The sequence below is a fragment of the Notechis scutatus genome, chromosome 2 (genome assembly GCF_049901735.1).
Source record: "Notechis scutatus isolate UNSWTSFEM ecotype Mainland chromosome 2, rNotScu1.2, whole genome shotgun sequence".
NCBI classification, from domain to species: Eukaryota; Metazoa; Chordata; class Lepidosauria; order Squamata; family Elapidae; genus Notechis; species Notechis scutatus.
Genome location: NC_142010.1, coordinates 36,517,640 through 36,530,688, shown reverse-complemented (window position 1 = coordinate 36,530,688; position 13,049 = coordinate 36,517,640). Strand labels below are relative to the sequence as shown.

General features: G+C 41.1%; 1 long non-coding RNA gene across 1 annotated transcript; it reads right to left on the bottom strand.

Annotated features, from left to right (window-relative positions):
- Positions 1–7,936: 7,936 nt before the first annotated feature.
- LOC148131998 (uncharacterized) lies at positions 7,937–13,049 on the bottom strand. The gene is made up of 2 exons (XR_015747475.1): positions 12,981–13,049; positions 7,937–8,793 (listed from the first exon to the last, which is right to left on the bottom strand). It is a non-coding gene; the product is annotated as an uncharacterized LOC148131998 (long non-coding RNA).

Sequence of the window (13,049 nt, the reverse complement as noted above, 5' to 3'; positions counted from 1 at the left end):
CCTCCTCAAAGGAACCTCTGTGGTTCCCGATCTGCTTTATCCTTCCTCAAAACTCTCAGCCATTAACCTTTCTGTGCTATCCACTCTTCCAACAAAGTTACAAAAGGGTGATGTCGTAGCAAAAATGATCATGGTACCACAGCTTCCCTCTGATGTGCTTGCCCTCACTAGATCTATCACCGAAACTAAGCCCACACTCTTGGTTTTAATCAAGGGTCGCCACTTCACTGGTCTTCTGGATTCTGGTGTGGACGTCTCGGTGATACGCTCTGACGAGTGGCCTACAGACTGGGAAACAGAGACCTCCCCATCGGTAAGAGGTGTAGGAGGGATTCAAACGGCTCGCATCAGTAAATTTTGGCTCCCTGTGACTTCTGAAAATCTCACAGGGACTGTACAAATTAAGCCTGTCATCCTCCCCCTTCACACGAATTTGTGGGGGAGGGACTTGCTCTCTCAATTTGGTGCTAAATTGCAGCTAGAATGACTCACCCTCTTCCCCTTCGCTTGACCTTAACCACGGATGTTCCTGTTTGGGTTGATCAATGGCTGTTGCCAGCAAATAAATTGCTTGCATTGCAGCAATTAACAGCCGAACAATTACAATATGATCATATCGAGCCATCGCTTAGCCCATACAACACTCCGGTGTTTGTTATAAAGAAAAAAAATCTGGAAAATGGCGCTTTCTCCATGATTTAAGGGCTGTCAACTCCATCATACAACTCATGGGTTCAATCCAATGTGGCTTACCTAATCCCAACCTTATTCCCACTAACTATGACGTCGTTGTCATTGACCTCAAGGACTGTTTCTTTTCCATCCCCCTTCATGCGGAAGACCGCAAACTCTTTGCCTTTACTATTCCCCAACCTAACAATTCTCATTCCACTAAACGATATCAATGGAAGGTATTGCCTCAAGGCATGCTCAACAGCCCCACCATGTGCCAATACTATGTTAATCAAATCCTTCAGCCCTATAGAACACAACACCCACAATTTCTAGTCTACCACTATATGGATGATATTCTCATAGGTGCCCCCGGTCCGGAAGGCACAGTTGCCGCTACCCTGGACAACCTTATCACCTTGCTACACCAAGGTGGTTTACACATAGTCCCGGAAAAGGTTCAAACACGACATCCTTTTCAATATCTAGGACATAAGCTAATGCAGGCTTATTCGGTACCAGTTTTACCAGCATTAGCTCTGCCCTGCACCACATCCCTCATAAAATTACAACAATATTTAGGGGCTATTAATTGGACCCGTCCCTATTTTGGCATTACTACACACATGCTCAGCCCCTTGTTTGATGCGTTAAAGGGAGGAACCACTCCAGGGGATAAAATTACCCTTACAGATCATCAATTAAAAATCACCCAGGACATACAGCACATTATGCAGAAAAGGTGGGTCGACCGCTGTCACAACAATGCTCCTATTTCCTTAATCTTGCTCAATACACCTCAGCTACCTACTGCAATTCTTGCTCAAAGTCTCTCTAAACTTCTCATCCTAGAATGGATACATCTGCCTCATACCCCTCGTAAATCCATTAACCCCAAACCTTTGCTCTTCTCTATACTTATTCACAAAGGGCATCAACGTTGTAAAGCCCTAATGGCTATTGAACCCTCTGTACTATATGTCCCCATGTCATTGTCCGATTGGGAAGTAATGTTATTGAATTCAGAGTCATTACAAATTGTAATGGGAGAATGGCCGGTGACTATTTCCTGCCATCTCCCTGCAGATGACCGGCTTAATTTACTTAAGCTGGTTCCCTTTAATTGGCAATTAATAGAATCCACAGCCCCCATTCCCTCTGCAATCACTATATATGCAGATGGGGGAAAGCAATATGGCGCCTGTGCCTGGTTTTCAGAAGGGCAATGGCGCACCAAAGTTACTCAGCCACAATCGTCTGCCCAAAGGGCAGAACTTGCTGCTGCTATATTGGCCTTTCAACATTTTCCCGATCAACCTTTCAATTTAATCTTGGACAGTCTTTATGTCACTTTTATAGTAAAAAATATCTCCAATGCATATCTCTCCCCCACTCTGGACAATGACCTTCTTACCTTTTGTAAACAATGGGGCATTTTGCACAAATTTGGCATTCCATACAATTCTCAAGGGCAGGCCATAGTAGAAAGAAACAATCTGACCCTAAAGAATGCTCTTGACAACGTTCAAAACTTGATGGGGAAACTCACCCCAGGGCTACCCGCGCTGCAAAACAAGCTTAACTTGTGCTTATTTACACTGAATTTCCTGAATGAGTCTGGCACACCTGCTTCTTCTGCCGCCTCTCGACACTTTTGCTCTCCATCCAAGGATGCTCCTAGACCTCCAGTCTACTTTCGACAGCTGCCAGATCCCACATGGCATGGACCTGCTGAACTTATAACCTGGGGACGAGGGTACGCTGCTGTTTCCTACAACAACAACACCATCTGGGTCCCCGGACGACAAGTGAGGCCTTTTCTACCCAAACCAGCCTTGCCTACATCAGCATCATGAAGCTGCCCGCTGCATTCATCATTTGCTTCCTGGGTTTCCACATCGTTCCTGCCGATACGACAGCCACCCCATCCTCCTGCGACGCCTGCATCAAAACTACTCGCAGCGAAACAACAATCCAATCCACCCTGATCTATCATACTTTGAAGCCTGAGTGCAACTCCACGACGGTCTCCCCTTGTCTGCATAACAACACTCAATATGCGCGATGTTACACTGCCGAAGGCATTCAGTGCTACGAGCCTAAGGCAGTGGGACCCATTACAGCATCCCTATATGTCTATGCATACAAAGGTGGCTCCAGCTCTGATCTTGCAGGAATGTTCTCTGCCAGTCAAACAAAAAATGGGTACATAACCCATAATGTCACTCGGGGGGGGGGGGAGTGTACCAACACCTCAGTATGCTTTGATGCTTGCTTTGCCATCAGCAAAGGTCAAGGTCCTAACGACGCTGCAGAAGTCACCTGCGGCTCACACAGCTGGCAGAGATCTTATCTACAGGAAAAGAAATACCTCTTTCAAAAGGTGTCCGGGACTAACGTGGGGGCCACCACTGTTTACAACTACTGGTACACCCCACCTATTGACTCTGTTCAAGTAAGAGGTCCTCAAAATATTAATATCACTGTTAAATCAAGCCCTACTTCATGTATCACTGACAAATGTAATCCTATTTGCTTGTACACTCACTTACCTGAATCTAAGGGGGTACAATATCATTTTTTAGGTCTTGGTATCGACGGTACCAGACGTGACCCATATGGTTATATTGTATTGAAAATCCACACCACCTCCATAAAGTCAAAACCATCCAAAATTTTCTGGGAATATCTTCTTGCCAAAGAAGGAGGAGTGTGTGGAAAATTTAACCTTAGTAATTGTTGTATTGAGGTAGATGATAGCGGAAAAATTATCCAACAAATTACTGATAGAATGATCAAGTTTGCGCATGTACCTGTACAAACATGGAATGGTCTTGATTTTAGAGACATGTTTGGATCCTGGTTCCCAAAATTGCCTGGTTTGCAAGCTATTGTAGCGCTCATTGGTATGATTGCTGCGGGATGTGTTGTATTGCCTTGTGTATTACCCATTTTTGTACGAAATATTTCTAACAGTTTATCCCTCTTGGCTGAGAAAAAAGCCACTGCGCAGGTAATGGCTCTCTGGAATCAACAAATAACTAATACATATGAACCACTGCCATCCGAAGATGAGATAGGAGAGCCAACCTGTGATGACCCAGACGAGGACAAGATGTTTGTGATGGTTGAAGAAGTCACGAACGCCAAGGATAACATCAGCATGCACAACACTCTTGCCTACGCGCCTGACAAAGGCTGTTATTGGGACTAAAACACTCCCTGTCTCTTAAAAAGGAAAAACAGAGGAGATGTGGGAATTATTCTTTGTTCTTTGTGTATGTGCTAGGACAACGGAGCCTTTTGGTGGTTGACTGCAACACGAAGCAAGGAACAAGGACAAACTGTTGCCATTTCTTATCCAGAACTGTAGCAAACTTAAACTTTGCAGCTTTGTATGCTTAGACGAATAATCAGTGCATTTTGTGTGATGTAATGCATTTGTGATAGGACGCTAACAAAAATTGCTACGTTAACAAAGATTGCTTCTAATAAAAGAGGGTTTCTGGGTTTGCTCTGGGCTCTCATCCCGAAACAACCTTGCGTTGCGTCTTCTTTTCATGAGATGAAAAGAACATGAAACAGTTTAACATTATGCTGTGTAATATTAATATTTGCACTACTTAGCTTCCAGTGGTGGCATTCAATTTTTTTTACTACTGGTTCTGTGGGCATGGCTTGATGGGCATGACAGGGGAAGGATACTGTAAAATCTCCAGTCAGAGGTCGTACTTGCCGGTTCTCCGAACTACTCAAAATTTCCGCTACCGGTTTTCCAGAACTGGTCAGAACCTGCTGAATGCCACCTCTGTTAGCTTCCCACTTTTTCTACTGAGCTTGCTAAATCTCTGTACAAGAGAGCATAGGAAAAGTGGTTTGTTTGATTGCTTGTTGTTGCCAGAGGGATAGGGGTTATTATTTTTATACTTTGTACATTGGGTTTTTAAGTTTTTGTAAGCAACAAATACTGTGGACACCCATGAATGAACTAGATTATCACATTAATTATAATGCTACGGACAACCAAGAAAACAGAAAATGGATAATTGAACAAGCTTCTGCAAGTTTCACTCAAAGCACAAATAAGGAAGCTAAAGTTATCCTACTATAGACGCATGCAAAATATATTCCAGTTACCAAGTACCAAAATTTTGAACACATGACAATGGGGATGCTGTAAAGATCATAAGTGTGAGGATTAATCATAAATCACTTCCTTTTCAATGCCATTGTATATTCAAAAGGTCACTAAATTAATGGTCATAAATCAAGGACTAGTATACAATGCTTCCTTTACAATGATTTCCCCCTTTGTAGAGTAGGAAGAGCTAATGGTCAGGATAGGGACAGATCTTCATGGAGAAAATCTAAGAGTCGAGAATGATTTGGTGGTACACAATCAAACAACAACTGGCCACAAGAGAAAACTTTACAAAGGGGGAAATCATTGTAAAGAAAGGGTTGTAGTGTCATATTTGCAACTTCCCTAGCTAGACCCCCACCCCAAAAAAAAAAAAAAAAAACCACCCCCCCCCACAAAAGGGGAAAAGGGGCCCCCCCCCAAACCGGGGGCCCCCCCCGCTTCCACAGGGCACTCAAAGCATGGCTCTTCCCCCAGGCTCTAAGATATGGCAAGGTGAAGCTGAGATGAGAGTTGGCCTCAATACCATTGTGGCTCCAGGTCTTCCTGCTTTTTAGTTTTATCATTGTTGGTTTATGATTCTACAACTGTTTCACTGATTGTAAGCTGCCCATTGGTTTTAATATGGGCAGTTATGCAAATGTAATAAATAAATATATAAATAAAATGATTTGCAAAATGTATGGAAAAAGGAACCATCAATCAAAAATGTTTTTAAAAACAAAGGGACAAAATCCTTTCTGATAAGAATTAAAGTCAGCACTTTGAATTCGGATCAGAAATGAAATGATAAGGGCAGGTATTTCAAAACAGATTAGTACATCCAAATCTATTTTAGCTAAGCTGCTGCTTTCTATAGTACATAGTACCTTCATTATTTAATTTGGATTTATTTATTATGGCAAATACATGGACATAGTAGTTCAAATGTTAATGTCCAGTCCATCCAGCCATTCAAGGACAGGGTGGTTTATGTTGGAAAAATAAGACATTGGGCCAGTGTAAGCTCTTGATGGACTTTCGGACACAATGTGATGGATATTTTGTGGAAGAGGACCAGTCACACTGATGGGTAGAGACAAGACCCCACTTAAACAATGAGTCTTGGCAGACACCATGTTGGGTACGGATCCTGTTCAGAGTTGACCAAAGCCAGTGAGGAAGGTCAAAACCTGGCACCTTTTGTGTAAGGTCATCTACATAACTACCTGTATCTGGGCGTTCAGCAGCCCATTTGGCTTCCACTGTGAGTTGAAGTATTTATCCTGACTATGAATGAAATGCTATTTTTCTCCCTTAGCTACTGAGTTCTTATGTAACTAAAGTTGTTGACTCAGAAATGAGTTCCAATCCAGTTGAAGAGGAAACTGAGTTTTCCACTGATTAATTAACAGCCTCTCTGGATCTCTCTTGGCTTGTTTTCTTTTTGCCACAGTTAAACATTTTTGCACATAGATAACATTTGTTTGAGCTGCGCAGGAGCATTTTGTTCCATTAATTTCTACAGGTCAGTCTGTACAGGAGCATCTAATTCCCAATCCTTGATCTGCCAGCATGGTTGCAGAGCTGCAGGTCAGGGTGAAGGGATTAAAGTATAAATCATGTCAGGGGATAGCCACTATGGTGAGCAGGTGAGATGCTTTCAATTTGTTTATTTGTTTTGAGTTTTTGGAAAGAGATGTATTTTTTAATACAAAGTTAAAGAGAGTGGGGAGAGGCACTATTGGCATTATTGGATAATAAGTGAGACAGTTCTGCTCGCTGACCAGGAAAGGCACCTTCTGATTGGCTACTAGTTGCCATTCAGAGCTGCAAATGTGCATTACAAGAACATCAATACTATTTCATTGAATAGTAAAATAGTGAGAAGAGCTTGTTTACTTCCTGCTTTGTTTCAGTTCTGAAAGGAAGACTTGCTTGAGCACTATCCATCTACTATCCACTGGTTGTAATGTCAATAGAAAGGCACAGAGCAAATTTTAGTCTCCTAAATGCATATACTTTTTCCTGCCATTTAAGCCTCAAAACAGAGAAAGGCTTTTAGATACCTTTTTTTGTTTGATTTTATACTGGATGATTTTCAAAGAAGAAACTGAATCTATAACCACTTCTTTACTCCGTAGTTTTGCACGAATCACTGAAATAAAATAAAACATTATTGAAAAAATTGATTGAAAAAATACCTGGTTTTTTTTCCTCCAAAAGTCATAGTAATGTGAAAGCAATTATTTATTTTATTAAAATGATTTACATCCTGTCTTTCAGGGTACAAATCTTAACACATTAGCTTACATGCTATGACACAAATCAAGAATAGTTTTCAAAAACTAAGAACTTTGTTCCTTGTCCCAGGACAATTGGTAGCGTTGGCCCTCTGAAAGAGGGAAGGAAAGAAATTCTGTAGCAGGATGCCATGATGGTCTGTGCCTGCGATTCTTCCCACCTTAGGCTTTCTCAATCTTAGCATCTTTAAAATGGATGGACTTCAACCCCCAGAATTCCCAGCATCCTAGCTAGGAAATTTCTGAAAGTTGAAGTCCACTCAACCAGCTATCCTCAAAGATAAGTTAAGAAAAATGATATAATATGCAGGTAGAAGGAGTTCTTGACTTATGATCACAATTGTAACCAAAATTCCTAAGGAAGGCAGGATAGATAGATAGATAGATAGATAGATAGATAGATAGATAGATAGATAGATAGATAGATGTATGTATGTATGTATGTATGTATGTATGTATGTATGTATGTATGTATCTATCTATCTATCTATCTATCTATCTATCTATCTATCTATCTATCTTCATCGAAACGTTGCCTAGATACTTCACATCTTACGTGGGAGAAAACCCGAATAACCAAAGATACACACACACACACACACACACACACACACACACACACACACACATATATATATATATATATATATATGGATCTTTGGTTATTCGGGTTTTCTCCCACGTAAGATTGGAAGTATCTAGGCAACGTTTCGATGAAGTCTCATTCATCATCTTCAGGCTTGTGTCTTCGGCTCTGTGCTTCTCAGAGTGATGTGAGCTTGCAGCTGCTTCTTCCTTTTAACTGCTAGTGGGGGTGTGACTTGATTGGGTGGGGGCTTGGCTGTGTTCTGATTGGGTGGGGGTGTGTTCTCATTGGTTGGGGATTTGGCTGTGTTCTGATTGGTTGGGGGGTTGGCCGTGTTCTGATTGGCTGGAGGCATGTTCTGTTCAGGTGGGGGCTTGGTTGTGCTCAGGTTAGTCTTAGTTGCTGGGGGATTTGAGCTGGTGAGCTGTGATCCTGCTGTTTGGCTTCGAGTTCGTGGTCGTGCTGCATCTTCATGGTGGGGGTCAGTTCGCTTCATGTATGGGTCGGAGGGGTTTGAAGTGGGTAGTGATGCAGCTGCAGTGCGGCTTCTGTCCATGGTCGTGTCTCATCTTCTGTGTGGGTGTGAGTCTGCTTTCTACATGGAAGTGTGGTGGTGGCATCTTGTGTGGCCCTCGTGGGTGTGGGTCTGGTGTCATTCTTCATGTTAGGTACTCGTCTGTTCATGAGGGCGGGTTTCCAAATGGCTGGTAGGCGGGAGGTGTCATCTCGTTTATTCATGCTGTGTGGGCGTTTTTCTATCTCTATGGCTTCTCTGATTATTCTGTTGCTGAAGTGTTCAGTTTTGGCGATAGTTCTGGTATTTTTAAAGTCAATCTCATGTCTTGTGGCTTTGAGGTGTTGGACCAGGGAAGAGGTCGGTTCTTCCTTTTTGATTGAGTTCTTATGTTCTTCAATGCATGCACTTATTCTTCTGTTAGTTTGTCCAATGTATGTGGTGGGGCAGGCAGTGCAAGGGATTTCGTATACTCCTTGGTTTTCTAACTCGATTTTGTCCTTAGGGTTTCTTAGGATGGTGGATATCTTTCTGTTTGTGCAGAATGCTGTCTTAATGTTGTGTTTTTGGAGGATCTTGCTGATTTTGTCTGTGGTACCTTTTATGGGAGGAGGGCTTTGCCGTTCTCTTGTTCTATGTCTTGGATTTTGGTTGGGGTTTCTTTTTGGATTAGGTGGGTGATCTTCTTTCTTTGGAATCCATTGGCTGTCAGCATGCCGGTGAGAGTGTGTAGTTCGGTCTCTAGGTGTTGTTCGTCGGCTAAGCATTTTGTTCTGGAGATGAGTGTCTCGGCTACGGAATTGATCTGTGCTGGGTGGTGGTGTGAGAGTGCGTGTAGATAGCGGTTTGTATGTGTTTTTTTCTGGTGGATGGTGTGTCCTAGGGAGCCATTGGATTTTTTGTATACCAAGACATCTAGGAAGGGAAGTTGGTTGTTAGCTTCTGTTTCCATGGTGAATTGTATTTTGGGGTGTAGGCTGTTGAGGTGTGTGAGGAAGTTGTTCAGTTTTTCTTTCCCATGTAGCCAGATTATGAAGGTGTCATCTACGTATCTGAGCCAGAGTTTGGGTTTGTGATCATATTTTTCTAGAGCTTGTGTTTCAAAGTGTTCCATGTAGAGGTTAGCGATGACAGGTGAGAGGGGTGATCCCATGGGTGCTCCTTCTATTTGTTTGTATTTTTGTCCATTGTAGGTGAAGTATGTATTGGATAGGCAGTGGTTGGTCAGATCTAGGATGTGCTTGGGGGGGTTGTATTTGTTTTGGATGGCTGTCAAGGCTTCTTTTATTGGCACTTGGGTAAAGAGGGATATGACATCGAAGCTCACTAGTAGGTCACTGGGTTGTAAGTTTTGTTTCTTTATGATCTTGATGAACTGGAATGAGTTTCTTACTTGTGAGTTGATGGATTCTGCATAGGGCTGTAGTTGTTTGGTGAGAAATTTGGCTAGGTTTTGTAGAGGTGAGCCTATGGAGCTGACTATTGGTCTAAGTGGGGTTCCTTCTTTGTGTATCTTGGGGAGACCATAAAGCTTAGGGCATCTGGATGATTTCTCTCTGGGTATGATTCTTTGCTGGATTTCTTCACTGATGGGGGAGGCTTTTATTTTGGATCTGGTGGTTTTTTCTAGGTAGGTGGTGGGGTCTGTCTTTAGGGGTTTGTATGTGGGGTCTTGTAGTAGGTTGGTTAACTTGGATTGGTAGTCAGATGTGTTCATAACCACTGTCACGTTGCCCTTGTCTGCTGGTAGGATTATTATGCTGGTGTCTTCTTTCAGGTTAAGTAGTGCAGTTTGTTCTTCTTTGGATAAGTTGCTTTTGGGTGGTTTGCTAGTTCAGAGGATGTTGGTGATTTCGAGTCTGATTCTATTAGCATCATCAGGGTTGGTTTTGGTCAGGCTGGTTTCAACTCCGCATATGATGGTTTCTGTGGGGATGTATTTGGGAGCGACAGCAAAGTTGAATCCTTTTGAAAGGACCTTGGTTTCGGCTTCGGTGAGGATCTTGTCTGAGATGTTGTGCACTGTTTGTTTCATGTGTGGCTGTGAGGGGGGAGGAGTTGGTTTCTGGCGTTGTTGTAGTTTTCTGAGTTTGTTGGTGTGTGTGTCTGTCTTGAGGGTGGTCTGTGTTTCGGCTCTCCAGACAGCGAGTTGTTTGGATTTGTCCCAAAGTAAGGGGTGAATCTTGTTGCTGAGTCTGAGGTGAAGTGTGAGGAGATCTTTGTTGATTTGGTCTAGGAGAAATCTTTTTGTGTGAAGTTCATTTCTAATTAGGGCCAATTCTGTTCTTTTTAGGATGCGTTTGGTGGCCGCTGTGTTGGTGTGGAATTTCAATTGGAAGCTTGTGGGAATTAAATTTTGATCTCGGTAGTTGCATAGGAATGCGAGGTCACATAAAATGGAAGCTCTTTGGAATTCAAGTTTTTCATAAGTCCTGGTCAGATGGTGGGTTTCCTCCCCGTAGAGGTGCAATATTTGTTTTCTTTTTTTTTTTTTTAAGACAAGTTTTATTAATTTTAAAACACACAAATTATCATTATTCATTACATGTTTAAACCTTTTTCTCTTGTAAATTTAACAAGTCAGATAAATTATGATTCTGTTTTAAACCATTTCCATATAATATACCAAAACCTCTTATTCAATTTCTCTTTACTTCTCTTTACTCTTATTCAATATCATTATTATTATTTCATCTGTTTCTTTCTGACTTAGTTACCATTATTCTCATTCTATATTTCTACAAGTTTTTACCAATTCTCCCCCAAAAAGACATATACACACAACACACAAAACATAAAAAAATATCTTTTTGGAAAGTAACTTGGACCCAGGTGTCTCTCTCTTCATGGACTTCAATTATATTCATGCTCATCTTACATATCATTACTTATTTTATTTACCATTCTAAGCCTTCTATATTAACTTCTCCACATATTTCACACTTCTTAATTCTACCTTAATTAATCATCTTAGTTTAAATCATTATATTTGTATCTTTTGTCCATTTTTTATCATCCCTTTGTCTCATCCCTTATGAAAAAAAAAGAAAATCAGTTTCTCCTGAAATCATTAATCAGAGTATGATGCCTTTCTATCTCCCCTAAGTTAATCAAATTAATCTTTAAAATAATATCTAATACCCAATCAGATTTTGCTTGGTACATTCTATCTAACTAATACATCCAACACAATTAAGTGCATAATTAGAGAATAAATCCAAATATTAAAAAGAAATACTATAATAAAAATTTTATAATAACATCCATACCATAATTTTATTAAACTCTTTAATTAAAACAATATTCTAAACCCCTCCTATTATTAAGTTTTAAAACCAATCATTTTTAAACATTTTAACATTTTAATCTCTTATCAACTCTTAAACCATTGCAATACTACCATCTCATCTTATGTACCTTGCAAAATCTTTTTTTTTTTTTAAAAAAAATTATACTTTATCCATTATCCATAAAAAATTCCTTTTTCCATTTAATTTCAAAACGTTGTAGCTTTTCTCCACCTTTTCCCTTTCTTTCTTTTCCCAACAAACCTTTCTACCCCCCTTCTTCTAGCCTCTGCCTTACCGGCTTCCCTTCTCTGTCGTATTTCTTTTCCCCTTTGTTTACAATCATCATATTGGTTTTGCACTTTATTTTCCCTTTCTTAAATGTTTTTTAGATCTTAAGTCCTTAAATCCTTTAGTTTTCTTCTTTTCTCTTCTTTTCTTTTCTTTCTCTCTTCTTTTTTCTGGATCAAATTCTGAGATTCATTAAAGATGGCTCCTTCCTTTCTTTCTTGTTCCTCTGCTGTCTTCATCTGTTGTAATTTTTGTTGATAATTAGTAGCGCCATTTCTAAGAAAAGGAAAGCTTCTTCCACACCATTTCTTAGTTCCTCAACAGAAAGAGCCATTATAAATCTTTCTTTTCTTTTCTCCTTCTTTCTTCTTACAACAACCAGAATATTCAAAAGAAAATAAAAAAGATAAACAGTCCCAAAGTTATCAATCAGTCCAAACCAAGGCAGAGTTCTCACTTTCTCCTTCTGGGGTGATATCAATCAAAAGAAAGAAAGTCCAAATCTGTTTAAAGTCTTGTTACAATATATTCTAGTCTTCAAATCCTTAAGGCATCTGCTCCAACAAATCTTAGCATACAAATATTTTCTTTTTAATCCTCTCTCTTCCCACTCATCGCTTAAAACCAATTTCCACCTAAAAAATAGGTTTCTTAATATCCAGTTATTTATTCCGTAGGAAAAGAGGAAAGCTATCCTTTCAGCACCTTCAAGCAGCCGCTTTTTCCTCTTCTGGCAGGTATTATTCAGAAAGTCATACTTTTCAGGAATTTTATTAAATATGTCTTAGAGTCCTAGGAGCCAAGAAAAACTTTCTCCTCTCAATCACTTTCTCCACTTCCTCCTGCGCATTCTTACCCGGCTGCCAGCTTCTTTGTGGCGGCCATTACGGACCGCCGCTGCACGTCCTGGGAAAAGGGGTTCTGCCGGCCAGGGAGGGGTCTGCAGCACCCCAAACCCTTCTCGGATCCCCTACCTTCAGCTGCCCCTGCAGGGTGGCCTAGCTCCGTACCCGGCTGGGTGGGAGCCCCAAAACGGCTAGCGCGGCAGGGATCGCGCAGCCGCAAATCCCTGCCGCCGCGGAAGCCGACAAACCGGAAGCTCCTAATATTTGTTTTCTGAGGTTCTCGCGGGTATTTGTATGTACAGAGCCGAAGACACAAGCCTGAAGATGATGAATGAGACTTCATCGAAACGTTGCCTAGATACTTCCAATCTTACGCGGGAGAAAACCCGAATAACCAAAGATCAACATACAAATACCCGCGAGAACCTCAG